Below are 17,803 nucleotides of genomic sequence, written 5' to 3' on the forward strand. Positions count from 1 at the left end.
AACCGTTGTGATCTTCACTTGGAACAACGGTATATAAAATAACTAAATAAATAACTAAATAACGGCTTCCTTTCTCCAACTAATGAAATTGATCACTTTGGTGTTGCTGCAGAAAGCCATCAGAGCCATCACCGGCTCTCCCCACATGTCCACAAATCAAGTTTGCTTACTGTAAATGGTGTTCTCCTTAAACAGCAGGATGAATTAGCCATGATCTGTGGGGAGTCCCAAACTGAGGGTTGCAGCAGTTTATTTAGCAAGTAAGCCATGCGGACTCCATGGAGTACACTATTGCAAAAATACATGATATAGAACTGCCATTTCTACTGTGCTATCAGAAGATGTGAGATTATCTATGCAGTAGTGAGACATGAAGGTATGGAGCAAAGACCACGTCTTCTAGAGGTACCTCTTGCAAGGAAAAATTACTACTTACCTGATAATTTCCTTTCCTCTAAAGAAAGTAAGCCAATCCACACAAGTGTGTTATGCACCTCTACCAGCAGATGGAGATGGAGTAAAGTTGACTCGCTGACATCACTAACATATAGCCCTGTCCCGACATCAGCCTGCCAGTATTCTCTGGAAAAGCCACACTATGGACAAAGTGATTATAATTGAACATGACTAAAACAGTCAACCACTCATGCTTCCAACCAATTTGGAACTCTGAGCTCAGCCAAAAGAATTAACATTCACTAATCTTAAGGGGCTGGTTATGTCACTTCCCAGTCCTTCCAATGGATTAACAGAAATAACACACTTCGTCGTCTACATATAAGGGATGAACTAAAAGCAAATAAGCACCCCAGGGCAGGTTGTATATTAGCTGCCTTTCTTAGAGGAAAGGAAATTATCAGGAAAGTAGTAATTTTCCCTTCCTATGAACTCAGGCAGGCCAAATCACACGAGTGGGATGTACCAAAGCTACTCTCAAAAAGGCTGGGAGACTGTCCGCAGTTCCATCAACACTGCACATGCAAAGACTGCATTCTCCTAAGCTCGAATATCAAGCAGTAATGCTAGGAGATAGTATGTAAAAAGGACCAGGTTGCTACTTGGCAGATCTCGATAGGAGACAACAGAAGCTCCACCCACAATACAGCTTAAGCCTTAGTAGAATGTGTCCTGTCTGGGCAACAGGACTGCGGCCTCCACATAAGCAGCCATTATGACTTCTTTCACCCAATAGGCTATAGTTGCCTGCATCGCTGCTTCACCCTGTTACCTCCACCATGGAGCACAATCGATCAGACATCCTGAAAGATTTAGTAATCTTCAAGTATCACATCAGATGGCATTTAACATCCAAGGCATGCAACAGACAATCTCACCCATCTCTATGTCCAGCATGGACAGGGAAATTAATTCAAATGAAACTCCAAAACCATGTTTGGCAAAAAGGAAAGAACCATCCTAAGCTGTACCACTCCTGGGGTCATGTGGAGAAATGGCTCACAGAAAGAAAGAACTTGAAACTCAAGAGACCCATCATGCTGAACACATTCCTATGAGAAAACTGTTTTTAAGGTGAGGAGTCACGAAAAGAGATCACACAGTGGCTGAAAAGTGGGACCCACCAAAAAAACAAGACCAGATTCAGGTCCCAAAGAAGCACTGGAAGCCACAAGGGAGGACGCAAATGCTTAACTCCCTTCAAAAATCTCAACACATCTGGATGAGAAGACAATATCCCACCACTGACACACCATCTATAAAAGCGAGAGCTGCTGCCTGCACCTTCAGAGTGTTAAGGGCTAAGCCTTTAAGCAAGCCTTCCTGTAAAAATTCCAATAGCAGTGGAATTTCAACTTTGAGAGGATGAGAATCAAGCTCCTCAAATCAGCTCTCAAATACTTTCCAGACTCTAACATAAGCTAGAGATGTAGAAAATTTCCTGGCCCAGAACAAATTGGAAATCACTGTAGAAGAATAAACACACTTCAACAGCCGAGCCCTCTCAAAAGCCAAACCCGTAAGACTAAACCAACCTGGATCATCATGCAATATGAGCCCCGACGCAAAAGATCCTTTTTGAGTGGGAGTCTGAGAGGACTGTCCACCAACAGTCGCTAAAGATTGGCATACCACAGCATCTGGGGCCAATCCAGATCCACCAGAAGTACAGTCGCAGTCTGATTGCAACCTTCCGAATGACCCTGCCTATCATCGGCCCAAGACCGGAATGAAAGCATCGATACCTAGTGCTCTTGGATCCCTTCTATGACTGAAGAACTGTTGCGAAGGTTGCCAGCAAATCCAGATATGGGTGACCCCAGAGTGACAATATGAGCTGAAAGTCTTTGTCTACCAACTCACACTCTCCTGGGTCCAAATCCTGTTTTCTGAGGAAGTCAGCCCGAACACTGTCCTTTCTGGCAATGTGGGAGGCTATGTTCTGGAGATGTTGTTCTGCCTACACCATGAGCGCATCTATCTCCATCGACACCTGTTGGCTTCTGGTTCTGCCATGATTGATGTAAGTCACCATTGGGACATTATCTGACATTATCCGACATTATCCTCATTGCTTGAGCTTCAAGCCACTGGACGAACCGAAATCAAGTTAGACAAACTACATGTGCTTCCAACCAATTGATGGTCCATCGATGCATCTCGGCATTCCAGTGACCAATTCTGTTCAGTGAACTCCCCAACCCAGAAGATTCGAATTTGTCTTGAGCATTAACCAATCCAGTGTCTCCAAGGAAACCCTCTTTCTGAGATGATCTGCTTGTAAGCACTACTGTAACTAGACGCTCATCTCCAATGGAAAGTGGAGTCTCACCATGTACTCCTGGGTTTGCAGATTCTACCAGGAGAGTAATGTGTGCTGAAGGGGCTGCAAATGTGCCCTCGCCCAGAGGACAACATCCAACATAGCTGCCATGGACCCCAGGAATTGCAGATAAGACCACATCGATGGGCAAATAGTCCTTCTCAGGGCCTGAACTTGAGCAATCAACTTTTGAATGTGACCCACTGGCAGAAACACTCTGCCCTGCTCTATATCAAATCACACGTCAAGATATTCTAGCGTTTGAGATGGCTATAAACTGCTCTTGGCCAAGTTCACATCCAGCCTAGCTCCTGAAGCAAGGAGATCACCTTGTGAGAAGCCAAGCGACCACAATGTTGGCCCAAATCAGCCAGTCATCCAGATATGGATGGACTAGAACATCCTCTTTACTGAGAGAAGCCGCTACCACCTTGACCTTGGAGGTGGTTCTGGATGCAGTAGCCAACCCAAAGGGCAGGGCCTGAAATTGATGATAGCCAGGAATGGCAAAGTACAGGAAACAATGTTCCTGCCAAATGGGAATATATAGGAATGCCTTCATCAGGTCCAGAGACGTGAGATCCAGGATGGGCCAAAAAGACCCCTCCTCTTTCTTGGGAGTGACAAAATAAATGGAATATCGCCCCATATTTTCTTGATGTAGGAACAGGAATTACGGCCTTCAAATCCAACAGTCTCCTAAATATCATCTCCACTGCCACTCTTTTCTATAGAGAGTTGCATAGAGAATCCATGAAGGCATCCAGAGGAATTCGAAGAAATTCCAGAGCATAGCCATATCTCATCTCTTTGAGAACCCACTGGTCCTTTGTAATCTGGACCCACCTCTGATAAAAGTGAGATAGATGTCCACTTAACTCCTGAACCAGCAGGTGAGCCCTCACACCTTCACTGTGAAGATAGAGGTGCTCCAGTCCCAAAGCCTGCATCTTTACAAGACTTTCTAGGCCGAAAGGACTAAGGTCTTCTGAAAGGACGAGACCTTTGAAAAGATTCTCTTCTGTGTAGACAAAACAGACGGGAATTCCTGGAGCGTCCTCTCACCCTATAAGGACGTAATGCAGCCTTCTTTTCCTACAGCAAATGAGAAACCTTGGATTCCCCAGTTATTCACCATTTTCTCCAACTCACTACCGAATAGAAAGCCCTTAAAGGGTAACCTTGTGATATTGGACTTGGAAATAGTGTCTGCCAACCACTTTCACAGCCACCCTTGGCGTCTAGCTGCTTTCACGGAAGCCACCCCTCTAGCGGACATCCACACCAAGTCACAGCCCTCATCGGCTAAGAATGTAGCCTCCGGTTCCATCACTGATGTGACAGTAAGCATAAGCATTGGCAAGTTAAGTGTAAAACATTGATAAGACAGGTTAAGAGAACATTTGAAATTAAGCTGGCTGTAGAGGCAAAAACTCGTAACAAAAACTTTTTAAAATATATCCAAGGCAGGAAACTTGCGAAGGAGTCAGTTGGACCGTTAGATGACTAAGGAGTTAAAGGGCTCTTAGGAAAGATAAGGCCATTGCAGAAAGACTACAGGAATTCTTTGCTTCTGTGTTTACTAATGAGGATGTTGGGGAGATACCAGTTCCGGAGATGGATTTCAAGGTGAGTCAGATGAAATGAACTAAAACACTGTGAACCTGGAAGATGTAGTAGGCTAAATTGACAAAAAAAAACAAACCAAAAAAGAGTAGCAAATCACCTAGACCAGATGGTATGCACCCCAGGGTTCTAAAGGAACTAAAAAATGAAATTTCAGATCTATTAATTAAAATTTGTAACCTATCATTAAAATCATCCAATGTACCTGAAGACTGGAGGGTGGCCAATGTAATCCTGGTGTTTAAAAAGTGCATCAGGGTGATCCGGAAACAACAGGCCAGTGAGCCTGACTTCAGTGCTGCGAAAAATAGTGGAAACCATTCTAAAAATCAAAATCACAAAACATATAGAAACACATGGTTTAGTGGAACATAGCTCGCATGGATTTACCCAGGGAAAGTCTTGTCTCACAAATCTGCTACATTTTTTGAAGGGGTTAATAAACATGTGGATAAAGGTGATCTGGTAGATGTGGTGTATTTGGATTTTCAGAAGGCGTTTGACAAAGTCCTTCATGAGAGGCTTCTAAGAAAACTAAAAAGTCATGGGATAGGAGGAGATGTCCTTTTATGGTTTGAAAACTGGTTAAAAGACTGGAAATAGTAGGATTAAATGATCAGTTTTCTCAGTGGAAAAAAGGAAACAGTGCAGTGCCTCAAGAATCTGTACTTGAACAAGTGCTTTTCAATATATTTATAAATGATCTGGAAAGGGATACAAAAAAGTGAGGTGATCAAATTTACAGATGACAATTATTCAGAGTAGTTAAAGCACGAGGATTGTGAAAAATTGCAGGAGCACCTTGTGAAACTGGAACATTGGGCTTCCAAATTGCAGATGAAATTTAATGTGGGTAAGTGAAAGGTGATGCATATACAGAAAAATAACCCATGGGGTAGTTACATTGTGTTAGATTCCATATTAGGAGTTACCACCCAAAAAAAGATCTACGCATCACAGTGGATAATACATTGAAATTGTCGGCTCAGTGTGCTTCGGTGGCTAAAAAGACAACAGAATGTTATGAATTATTAGAAAGGGAATGGTGAGCAAAATGGAGAATGTCATAATGCCTCTGTATCGCTCCATGGTGAGACTGCACCTTGAGTACTGTGTACAATTCTGATCGCTGCATCTCAAAAAAGATATACTTGCACTGGAGAAGGTACAGAGAAGGTTGACCAAAATGATAAAGGAGATGGAACGGCTCCTCTATGAGGAAAGGCTAAATAAGTTAGGTCTGTTCAGATTTGAGAAGAGATGGATGAAGGCAGATATGATAGAGGTCTATAAAATCATGAGAATGGGTAAATGTGAATAGGTTATTTAATCTTTCAGATAATAGGCCTACGGGGCACTCCATGAAGTTAGCAAGTAGCACATTTAAAACAAATCGGAGAAAATTATTTTTCACTCAATACACAATTAAACTCTGAAATTCATTGCTGGAAGATGTGTTAGGGCAGTTAGTGTAGCTGGGTTATAAAAAAGGTTTGAATAAGTTCCTGGAGGAGAAGTTCACTTGTTATTAAACAAGTTGATTTAGGGAATAGCCCCTGCTATTACTGACATTAGTAGCCTGGGATATATTTAATGTTTGGTACTTGCCAGGTACTTGTAACTTAGATTGGTCACTGTTGGAAACAGGATGCTGGGCTTGATGGACCCTTGGTCTGACCCAGTATGGCAACTTATGTTCCACCAAGCTTCCAAGGAGGACTGAATTTTGCCACCCACCAGGGTGAGATGCCCCACAATCGATGGAATGAAAACGTGGCCTGAAGCTTTGCCTGCGTGAGTTAGGATGTCTTTCATTGGCGATCTCTCTGGCGGGATCTAGATGATAGTTGATGATACTGCTGCCACTGATTCTGCAAGTGAGGCAGGTAATAGTGTTACAGAAGGCAATAAGTATGCCTAGGATAGTATGGCCACTTATACGAGAAGAAGGATCTTCTGTGAGAAGACTTGAGGGTCCAGTGCAGTAAATAGTGATTGAATTGCTACATTCTATTCCTTAGTCTGTTTTGTGTAGCTTCTCCCTAGAAATGGATGTCTCCCAAGCAAGGTAGGTCTACGAGCTTTTCATGAATGTGTTCACAAATAGATAGGTGATATGGAGTGCTCCATATCAAAGCTGCTGAAGACTTCACAGCCATATCAAAAGATTAATTGACAGCAGGAAGATTTTGTTCGGCTTCTTCCAAGTCTAGCAAAGGTTGCAGGGAGATTTCACCAGTCTGAATGTATAAAAGGTTTGAGGTTCTGAAAATTTGTGAATGTATTGCACGTATGATATACTATGTGAGTGAATGTATTGCACTTATGATATACTATGCAAGTTAACACAGAACCTTGAAAGACTTTCTTGCCAAAGTTGTCAAGGATACAATGATCTTTACCTGGTGGTGAATAGGTATGTAACAACTTCTTGCCGATTCAAACACAGCTGATTGATGAGGTATTTGAACTATCTAGCCAGGGTATTTTTGCATTCTATACTTGAAGTTTAGCCTTCTAGCCACTGTAATAATGGAGATGGGAATTTTCCACATTTTCATTTGAATTCCATCCAGGACAGTGTGTGTTAGCAACTCTATGGCTTCAGAGGGGTTGTCTAGAATACATAGCAAGCGTATGATTTTAGCTCGAAGAGCACTGTCCTTGCGGACATGCACATTAAGAGCTTTTCCCATCATTTTCAGTGAACTTTAAATGTGATAGGTCTTCCTCCAGAGAAGTAAGATCCAGTGGAACCAGCAGTAGGTCTGATAAAATATCCATGAAGCTTCCCCTGGAACTGGTGCGCTCGACCAAAATCTTGAAAATGTCTGCAGTGAGAGGGGGGATATTCTGATTAGTCCAGCAAGGGTCAAGGTCTGTCCTCTGATCGAGGGAAACCTGCTGTAAATGATGATAAAGAGTCTTGTAATGGTGGTGCCTCAGAAATAATGGCAGATGCAGATGTAGTTATCATGGAACTGGGTTTGCAGCATGGGGAAGGAAGACAGCCGAGCAGGAAAAGGCATTGCCAAATCACCTGCCTGGGAGGTGTCTTTGACAATTTCCGTAACCTTTTCCCAGGGAGTGTTGAACCCTCAGGGCTGGCATTGGAGGAGGAACATCTTTCTCCGAGATAAGAATCAGACCCTATTCCATGATAAGCAGCCTATCAGAGGTAAATAGAATGATTGAACAGAATAGATCTAGAGTGTCTTAGGTGTAATCCTTGGGTTAGCAGCTGCGAGATTAGAAGAACTCTGATGATTGGTGGGACTTTTTAGGCACAAAATTTCTGGGTCTGATGTACAACTGAGTGGGAAGAACAGCTCTCAATGTGTCAGGCTCAAAGTTTTGTAGAAAGTACATGTAGTCAAGAGGTAAAACAGGCAGTCCGCTTGTTAGGCCAAGCTTTTCTGACTTTAATTTCTTAAAGCCCCATTGAGAGGAGGAGGCTGAATGAGTCGAACATGACCATGGAGGAACAGATGCCGAATCCTGCTGTGGAAAGGGGTGGAATGCATCAGAAGATCAATTTACATCAAGAGGGGCACCAATGCATTGAGCCATTTCATGTAACATACACCGATCAAGGTTGCATAGATGAAGCTGATGCACCATTATAGTGCTTCAATGCACCATGCATTAGTGTTTGGATGTGCTGAGTCAGGTGCTCTGATGCAGCATCAGGTGACTCGACACAGTGAAACGCCAATGCGTTGTGTGCTGAGATCATCTTTTCATTTGACATTGACACTTTCAGCACCAATGTATCCTTGTGCTTTTTTGATACCTGGGGAGGCTGTCGAGTATCTACATTTGCCCATTGATGCATGGTGGCTTTCCAACTCCATGTGTGGTGACTGGGAGGATGGAGGGGTCTTTGAAGAGCCTCAGTTCAAGTTATTACTCAGGGAGGCAGAAGCTGCACTTTGGAAGGAGAATTTGCTGCAGCCTCTGACTGATGCAGCTCCTCAATCTTTGCCACGCTGGAAAGCTGCACCCTTGGGGACATTCATCTGCAGGCCAAGAAGTTTGGTTGGTCATGATTTGAGCCCATACAACAATAACAGAGGTCATGACCATCTGTAATGGACACGAATTTGCCACAGGTACAGGTTTTAAACCACTTATGGTGGTTTTCTTCTTAGTAAACATGGGTCTGAGGAGATGTTCCAGAAAGATCTGTGAATTTTTTTTTTTATAGCACTGAAAAGTGCTGCTGGGTTTGCTAAGGAAGCAAGGCAACAAGAAAAAAGTGATAAAAGTGAAAGTGTTGGGGAAATTAAAATGAAAAGGAGAGTCACCATCCATGCTTTAGCTCAAAGAGACTGAGGTGGCTTCTGAGGTAACGCTTGCAGAGGAATTCCTGCACATGCTCAGTAGAGTTTAAAGCTCTACTAGTTTGGAGAGATAAGTCTGTTCCATGCTGCCAAATGACATCACCCCACAGATCATGGCTATCAACAGATCATGGAAAATATCTCTTTTGACGGAGATCACTCTCTTGGATCCAGAGTTCCAGCTGAGAAAATCCACTTTTACATTTTCCATTCCCCCTACATAAGCTGCCGAAATCATCCTCTGAAAATCCTCAACCCACTGTATCAATGGGGCTGCTTCCTGCTCCATCTGCAGACTTTTCTTCCCTCCTTGGTGATTCATATATGCTACCACTGATTAAATCCAAACCTGCCCCTACAATAGAGGGGCAAAGAGCAAGAGAGCATTCCTTATTGTTCTCATCTAAAAAAACAATTGATCAACCACCTGGCCTCCTCTGAGAACCAGTGACCCCTCACCATCTGATTCTGATAATGTACATCCCAACTATTGAGACTAGTGTCAGTCAACTCTGTAATCCATGAGGAGGCCCCCAAATGCACCCAAGAACTAGCCACCAAACCAAATTCTAGCTAATTTGCTCCAGCAATAATCATTTGGAATAGACTGCAGGGAACATCTCAACAGCAAAGATCTTTGCAAGGGTCTCATATAAGCCCTTGCCCAAAGCACCAAATTCAATGTTGCTGGCATAGAACCCCAAACCTGAAGACAAGTCCATGCTGTTGGACTGTGCACTTGTCAATAAGGCCTTCACTTGCCGCCACGATATCTGAATTCTCAGTAGTGTATTTATTTTATTTATTTAAAGATTTTTATATACCGACATACACTGAGTATCACATTGGTTTACTGTGGGAAATATGCGCTTGCCAGCAAGCCACTTCATCAGGGTTTAAATCATATACCTCCAATTCTGTAACACTATGCATCCACAGAAATTCTCCCAATGATGGAGCTTGGATGTTTCCCTTACAGCAAATCATACAAAAAAATATTTTCAAATTCTGGTGTCACCTCTCAGTAATAGCAGCACAAACACCTTCCACTGCCAGAAACATTGTGAACACAAAACCCTGCTAAAAAAAATCCCCATTCAAAATCTATACAGAAAACCTATCATAACATAACAGTAGTAACACCAAGGAATCAAACAAGAACCCTACCTGTGTAATATTTACCCGTGAAAAAGCACATTTAAATATTACTCTGGGTCCCAGAATACCATACACTACCTACTGCAGAAATGAAACAAACCTGATTGCTATAGATCCCTACACAGATACTACATGCTAGTAGAATCTCTTACCTTGGTCACCTGTGTAGAGTAGAAACAGACCTTCACCAAATACAGCATAAAGGATCACAAATTAGAATCAGCAATATGCAGACAAAAACTGAAATAGAACCCCCAAGAAGCCAGATTCTGCGTGTAACAATAGAAAAACAAAACCACCATTCCTCATAAAACAAAATCAAGAAACAAAGCATCAATTATAATAGTAAAACCATACAGATAAAAATAAATATTTCAAAACTGATTAGAACATCTATTCATTACTCATATAAATTTTTTAAAAATTTCCCAAGCACTAATAAAATATTTCAAAACAGTAGACATCAAATAACATCCAATAATTAAAATAAGGATTTTTTTTTTTAAAGCCCCTGCTGTCCATATCTGGGAACTCTTGATTTCTAGTCACCCTTAGATTGTCAAGGATTAGGGTGCTAGGGGGGCATCAAACTTTATCCTCATATACTCACGTTCATTCTTTCACACATATGCATACATACATGCTCTTATACACACCCACCTCTCTCACACAGACACACTTTCATGCACGGGCTCTAAGACACTCTCTCCCCATGCCCCTTACACACAAAAAGGTATTACTCCCCAGATTCTCATATACAGTCTCACTCACTGGCTCCCTCACATACACACACAACCAGGCAAGCTCCCATTCATTCTCACACCCCCAAGTAACACACACAATCTCACACAGAAACCTCCAGGCAGGCACCAATTCATACACACACACACACACACCCTGGCAGGCACCCATTCTCACAGACAGACCGCAGGAAGGCATCCATTCATTCTCAAACATAGGCAGACACTCAGGTGGACTCCCATACAAATGCACACACTGAAGGCAGACTCCTTTCTTTTGCCAGCAGCCTCGGAGCCTCTCTTATTCCTCTGCTGCTGCTGTCACTGCTGCCGTGTGGCAATTGGGGAGGAGCCGATCGCTGATACTGGCATTGAAGCCTGTTCTGCTGCCTCCTCTGTGCAGGCCTTGCGGTATTAAAAATTTGTGGGGCTTTCAGTTCCTCCATGCTGATCTCGTGCTACTCTTACACATTCCCCACAATAACTATATGCCCATCACTAAAAATTCAAAATTTTATTTTTACCTTTTGCTGCCTGATCTTCATTTTCTAATCAGTTGGAAACAGGCTTTCCCCCCCCCCCCCCCCCCCCCCCTTGGTCTTTTTCCAATTCCTTTTACAGGGTGTCTTTTCTTGTTCTTCTCTCTCCACCTGTCTCTTCCCTTCCTCCCTCAAACATACACTCAAGCTCTCATTCTCACACAATGTCTCTCTCATACACATACAGGCTTTAATTCTCACATGCTGTCACACACAGCTCTCACCTCACATGCTCTCATACATACATACTGGCTCTCTTTCACATGCTCACTCTCACATGCTGTCTCACACACACACACACAAGGCTCTCACATTCTTGTCTCTCTGAACATACAGGCTTCTCACTCCCCCAGTCTCTCAACTCTCTCTCTCACACACACAATCTCTCAATTCACTCATATGCTCTCTACAGGGCTTCAGCCTTCCTCTTGTCTCTGGGCCTCCTCTTTGCAGGTCGCAGCAGGATGGGCTCTGATCTTCTCAGGCTGCGTCGAGGTGGGATCTGCAGCAGCCCTGCCATAGATGCTGCTCTTCTCCACATGAGCAGATGCTTCTCCTCCTTCCTGCCCCTGTGGCTCCGGCAATATTTTTCTTCCAAGGCCAAGCAGACAGGAAGGAGGAGCACCTGGAGGTTTGGAGGTGACATTTTCTTCAGGCTGTGGTGGGATGAGCTCCACCCTACCTCACCCATCTTCCTGCTGTGTATAGCCGCAAAAAAAGTTGTATGCGGTCATGCACACATTCACCTTGGAGGGAACAGTGGCTAGCACACAGGAAAGGAATAGCATGCTTCCCTACTCAACCGCCAATGGGATGAGGTCCACCGGCAGCTGCACAGCCTCTGTCTTCCTGTTTTTTTTGGCCGCCAGTGGGATAGGATCCACCGGCAGTCACATGGGCATCCCTATGTTGACCATCAGCATCCCTCTATGGCCCTGCACCTGGGGGCATTGGCCCTCTGCACCCCCTCCCCCAATTCTCTTTTGTTAGACGCACATGACCTTTCCTCCTATCTAAACATGTGCTAATATATTCTAGGGTCTGAGACAGGACCATCTTGCTCTTCTGAAAACATTGTAAAAACAAAGAATTAATTGATAATTAATGGTGCAGGAGGAAGCGGTAATATCCTTTAATGGTGTTTAGTGTTTCCCTTTTTCTTTAATTTAATCTTTTGAAAACAGACCATCCAGGTCAGGACTTGAAGAAATTGAACCTCTCTGGATGAACCTGTCTCATCTTTTTGAGTTGACTTTGCCCAGATCAACCAATTATCCAGATAGGGATAGACCAAAATTCCTTCCCAATGAAGAGCTGAAACTCCTACCACATCACCTTTTAACTGTCCTTGGAGCCATTACCATCCCAAAGGGCAGAGCCCAAAATTGAGAATGGTCTCCCATAACTGCGAATCAGAGATTTCTGATGGTTTTCTCTAATGGGAATATGAAGATAGGTTTCTGATAGATCAGACGTCAAGAATTCTTCAGGTTAAAAGATACCTTCCTTCCTTCAGTACCACGAAGTAGACCGAACACCTTCTTTGCCCCTGCTGAGAAGTCGACACTGGATTTACAGCTCCTAAAAGCAGGAGGCGATTGAGCATAACTCACACTGCCTCTCTCTTCTGAGCAGAAAGGCAAGGAGACACCATAAAAGCATCTGACATAAGACAGAAACATTTCAGAGCATTGCCATCTCGGACTACTTCGGGTCAGTAGGTAATCTGGACTCATCTTCGATAAATGGCTACAAGTAACCCCGTTTCTTGAACAGAAGACTGGATCCTGAAACCTTCATTGGGAGTTTTGCACACCAGCAGCCACACAAATGCACGAGTCTTTAGGCCCTTTTTTATTCACTTGAAAGGCTTGAAAACAACTACAGGGCCTTAATTGATGGTTGTTTGTCAACTTAACCTCTCTTTGTTTCCTCTGATCTCGAAAACAGTTCCTAGATGGAATACAATGTAAAGCCCCTTTAGGTTTAATCTTCAGGCAACGTGAGCACCTTTGATTCCCTTAATGACTAGACAAACTTTTCTAAATCTTCACCAGCCTTCCCTTAAAGAAAACTTCACTAACTGGGACTTGGAAATGAAAACTGCTGATCAGTTGCACAACCATAACAATCGCCTTCCAGTTACCAGGGAGGCCATACATCTAGCTGTAGTACGAAACAAATCTTAAGAAGCACTGGCCAGAAAGGCTGCCCCAGGCTCCAAGTCGCCTCCCTCCAGGACAGTGTCAATGTCATCCATGTAATTTTCTTGAATGTGCTGCGTTAAACACAGAGAAGCCCTAGCCACAATTCTACTACATACGACAGCTGCAGAGCCAGTCCATCTACCTCAAAGGCTTGCTTTAGGGTACCCTCCACTCTTCTAGCCTGCACATACTTAAGGGAAGCATCGCCCTGCACAGGAATAATGGTCCATCTAATAACAGTACACCAACGCATCCCACTTTAGGGACCTTCAACTTCTCTTTTTCCTGTTCGCTCAGAGGATAAAGCCTAATCATTTCCCTTCCTCCTTTAAAACTTGCCTTAGGAGAGTCCCATTCTCCAGAGATCAGCTCCCTAATAGATTTAGGAAGGGGAAAAGCTTTGGGAGGCTCACGCAAACCTGCCATAAATCTGATTTTCTGTGGAGTTCTCTGCCCCATTTTCCTCCAGTATATTTAAAATTTATTAAGACTGAGGAATTAGGGAAAATGATTCTTCTTTATGAAAAAGATGAACCACCAGGGAGTCACCTTCTCTAGGAGAATATTCTCCCTCCTCTAACTCTCCTTCACTTGCATTCCCTTTAGCCTTACTCCAGAGACATCAAAGAAAGCATCAGAGCCAGAGGATTTATCCTCCTCCAAATAATCATTCATGCATTTTCTGGATCTTTTCTGTCCCAAATGCGAAGGCACATTTCGCTGAGGAACTTGTGTGGAAGAAGGGTCAGAAGTTCCCAGGTCATAGTTTGCCTCAGGCAAAAAGCCTGATGCAGATATTTAAAAAATTCAGTGGATAAAGTCAACCAGGCAGAGCAGGCATAGAATCCTGCCCTACCAAGAAACTCCTGCCACCAACCCTTGCCATACTATTGGCAGCTCCAGGGAGTTTGCAAGTACTGTCCACCATCATGGCAAATAGAGGAGGAGTTCCCCAATCCAAACACTTACTCTCCTGCGGATCTAAGATGCCTGCTGCTCCCAACACAGCACTAACCCTGCCAGCGGGAACCGGCTGGCCTATTGATCATGCCTATGTAGACCCCACCAAAAACAACATCTGTACCTCTTTCTTGCCCTTTCCTCCTGACAGGATTTGCAGCACCTTCCTTCCCCCAGCAAATATCTGCTCACGCCACAATTAGCACATATTGGGTCCCTTTTCCCATGCTCCTGTAACACCATCTCTGATCCATGTAACTTCTTGCACCACCCCAGAGTGAATACATAACCATCCAGGACTCCCATCCTAAGCAATGCTGCCTGCTCAAGTCTAGCTCTTTTAAACATTTTTTTTTAACTTTACTTCAAGCTAAGGGAAGGAAGGCAAATTCAGGAAGAGAGCCCTGTGGAAAAGAGAAAGAAGAACCCCACACACACCCGAATAGCTAAGAAGGGAGAGGAGGTACTCACAGCTCAAAAGCAGAGACCCAGTCCCAAAAGAAGCCTCCTAGTCATTAGACTAAGCTCTACTGGTGAAGGAAGTCTCCAGAATATCACCCCGGGAGCAGTACAACCAGGGGAAGGAGTTCAGAGACTATCACCCTAGGAGCCAGCCCTCCAAATTTCCTCTTCACCCAGCCTAAATCCAGGACTTAGCTACAGCATGGTATGTTTGCCTACTATCTGCTGAAGACAGAGAATACGGGCAGGTAGAGGCAGCACGGGACCTTATAAGGGGTGATGTCAACAAGACATTTGCTCTGTCTCCATCTGCTGGTTGTGGTGCATAACCCATGTGTCTGGATGGATCTGCCTGGATAAGGAGGAATTTTTTTAATTTTTTTTTTAGGAGGCTCCAATATGACAAAGAAAAGAAACATTAATAAAAGAAAAAGAAAACAAGATACGAGAAATTCCCTTACAAACATGTAACTGGTGAGAAAGAGCAGCTTTGTGACCTTTTACAGAAGAAAAATGACCAAGAAGACTCAAGCAGAACCTATGCATGGGAACTCCCACACATGCTCAAAAAGGTTTTCCTTCTAAACTTGAGAGAGATCAGATCTGCATCAACACCTCTGGATGTGGTCAATTTTTGGCCTACTTGCTCACAGAGTACTGAGGTAGCAGTAATATGGGTTAAAAATCTTATGTTTCAGAACTGAAATTTGCTGATGCTAAGAATTACTAAAATGTTTGTAATGCTGTTTCAAAAATTAACAAAGTACAAAAAGTGGCTTCCTCCCAAAAAGCCTCAGTTTCATAGTGAAACTGGCATTCGAAAACCTCAGTTTCAAAATGTCTAACAGGTGATGTTGCCTGGAGTTTACTGTTACATAAATACTGATTAAACTTTAAAAAAGACTCATATTAGTCAAAAGAATTTATTTTAAAAACTACACACTACATAAAACATTTTCGAGTATTGTTTCAGAAGATAACACTAATTTGTGACACACCCCATTAAATGGATTTTGGACAATCACTGTGCTACAGTGGAGATGTCTTTTCAATGAGAAAGTCATCTGCATTAGTCAGTGACACACATGAAGGGTACAGAAAGAAACTAGAATTTACATGAAATTCATAAGACCTATACTTCTCAAATCATTTTACCAACCATTTTAGTTCCCCAAACTAAACAAAAGTAATGTCTTTTCAACTCTAAAGCATTCAGTCCAAAGCTTCCATAATTAATAGTTTGCCATTATGCATTAGCCAATCTATTAAGAAATCAATATTTGATCTCTTATGGCCTAAAGGAAAAATATCAACTGGCTTTTCAATTTAATATTACATTTAAAAAATACTGCCTTTACAACAGTACCTGACATTTCATGCACTCATGTGTAAATTGAATCTTATCTGACTTTCTGAAAATGAGAAAATTAAATGTAGGCATATAATATTTTCATGGTCTTGAAATATACCAACAATTTACAAGACAGTTTGAAAGTTCCTGATATACTGTGACAGATTCATGTAACTGTTTATAATACAGGTAAAGCTTATATCTGATAACATTCAAACTAGCAGGCAATTCTTTATTAGTGATATGACAACAGAACACAGTTGTACTTTTATTCTCAATAGGGTAAAGGCATCTTGTCTTCAGACAATAGTAAAGAGGTCAAAGTTAACAAGAATATATATTTCTTTTCTAGTAACTTTTATATTTTTATCTGTAAGACTGAGCTCTAGAACTGTGGAAAGAAAGCAAAATTGCTTACCTTGTAATAGGTGTTATCCCAGGACAGAAGTGACATCATTGATGGAGCCCTATTGCGGAAAACTTTGTGTCATAGTTTCTATAAACTTTTGACTGGCACTCTGAGCCCACTGAGCATGCCCAGCATGCCATGATATTCTCTGCCACAGGGGTCTCCCTTCAGTCTCGTATGTAGCAATAAGCTTTAGCAAAAATGAAATAATAAAACGTATCTGACCCAACTCCGCGGGGTGGCGGGTGGGTTTCGAGAGGACTACATCCTGCTGTCCTGGGATAACACCTATTACAAGGTAAGCAATTTTGCTTTATCCCAGGACAAGCAGGATGCTAGTTCTCACATATGGGTGATTAGCAAGCTAGAAGCTGAGTCATTTTGTACTGAAAATGAGGCAGCCGAAGATCACAGCAGGTTGGATGTAGGAGTTGGGATTAAACTGGAAATAAATTCTTTAAGACAGATTGTCCGTAGGCTGAATCTTGTCATCCTTCTTTGTCCAATCAGTAATGAGCTGCAAACGTGTGAAGAGAACTCCATGTTGCTGCTTTGCGTATGTCAAGAATTGGCACTGACCGATAGTGTGTACTGAGGTTGACATTGCTCTTATTGAATGCGCCTTTACTCGCTCTTGGAGAGGAAGGCCTGCTTTTTCATAGCAAAACTGTATGCAATCTGCTAGCCAGTTGGAGAGAGTATGTTTACCCACTGATTTATCCGGTTTGTTTGGATCATAAGATACAAAGAGTTGAGTGGATTTCCTGTGGACTGCAGAGCAGTCTAAGTAATATGCTAGCGCATGCTTACAGTCCAAGGTATGTAAAGTCCATTCTCCTTGGTGAGAATGAGGCCTTTGAAAGAATGTGGGTAAAACTATGGATTGGTTCACGAGGAATTCCGTAACTACCTTGGGGAGGAATTTTGGATGTGTACGGAGAACCACTCTGTCATGTAGGAATTTTGTATAGGGTGAGTAAGTGACAAGTGCTTGTAATTCACTAACCCTTCTAGCTGATGTAATGGCTATAAGGAACAGTCTTCCATGTGAGAAATTTAGGATCACAGGAAGTCATGGGTTCAAAAGGAGAACGCATGAGCCTTGTTAAGACCAGATTAATGTCCCATTCTGTGACTGGTGGCCGAATTGGTGGCTTAAGTTAAGTTAAACCTCTCATAAACCTACTAACAAGAGGTTGTATGGATATTGGTGCATCTCCCATTTTGTT

This window comes from Rhinatrema bivittatum, chromosome 9 (genome assembly GCF_901001135.1).
Source record: "Rhinatrema bivittatum chromosome 9, aRhiBiv1.1, whole genome shotgun sequence".
In the NCBI taxonomy this organism is placed as follows: domain Eukaryota; kingdom Metazoa; phylum Chordata; class Amphibia; order Gymnophiona; family Rhinatrematidae; genus Rhinatrema; species Rhinatrema bivittatum.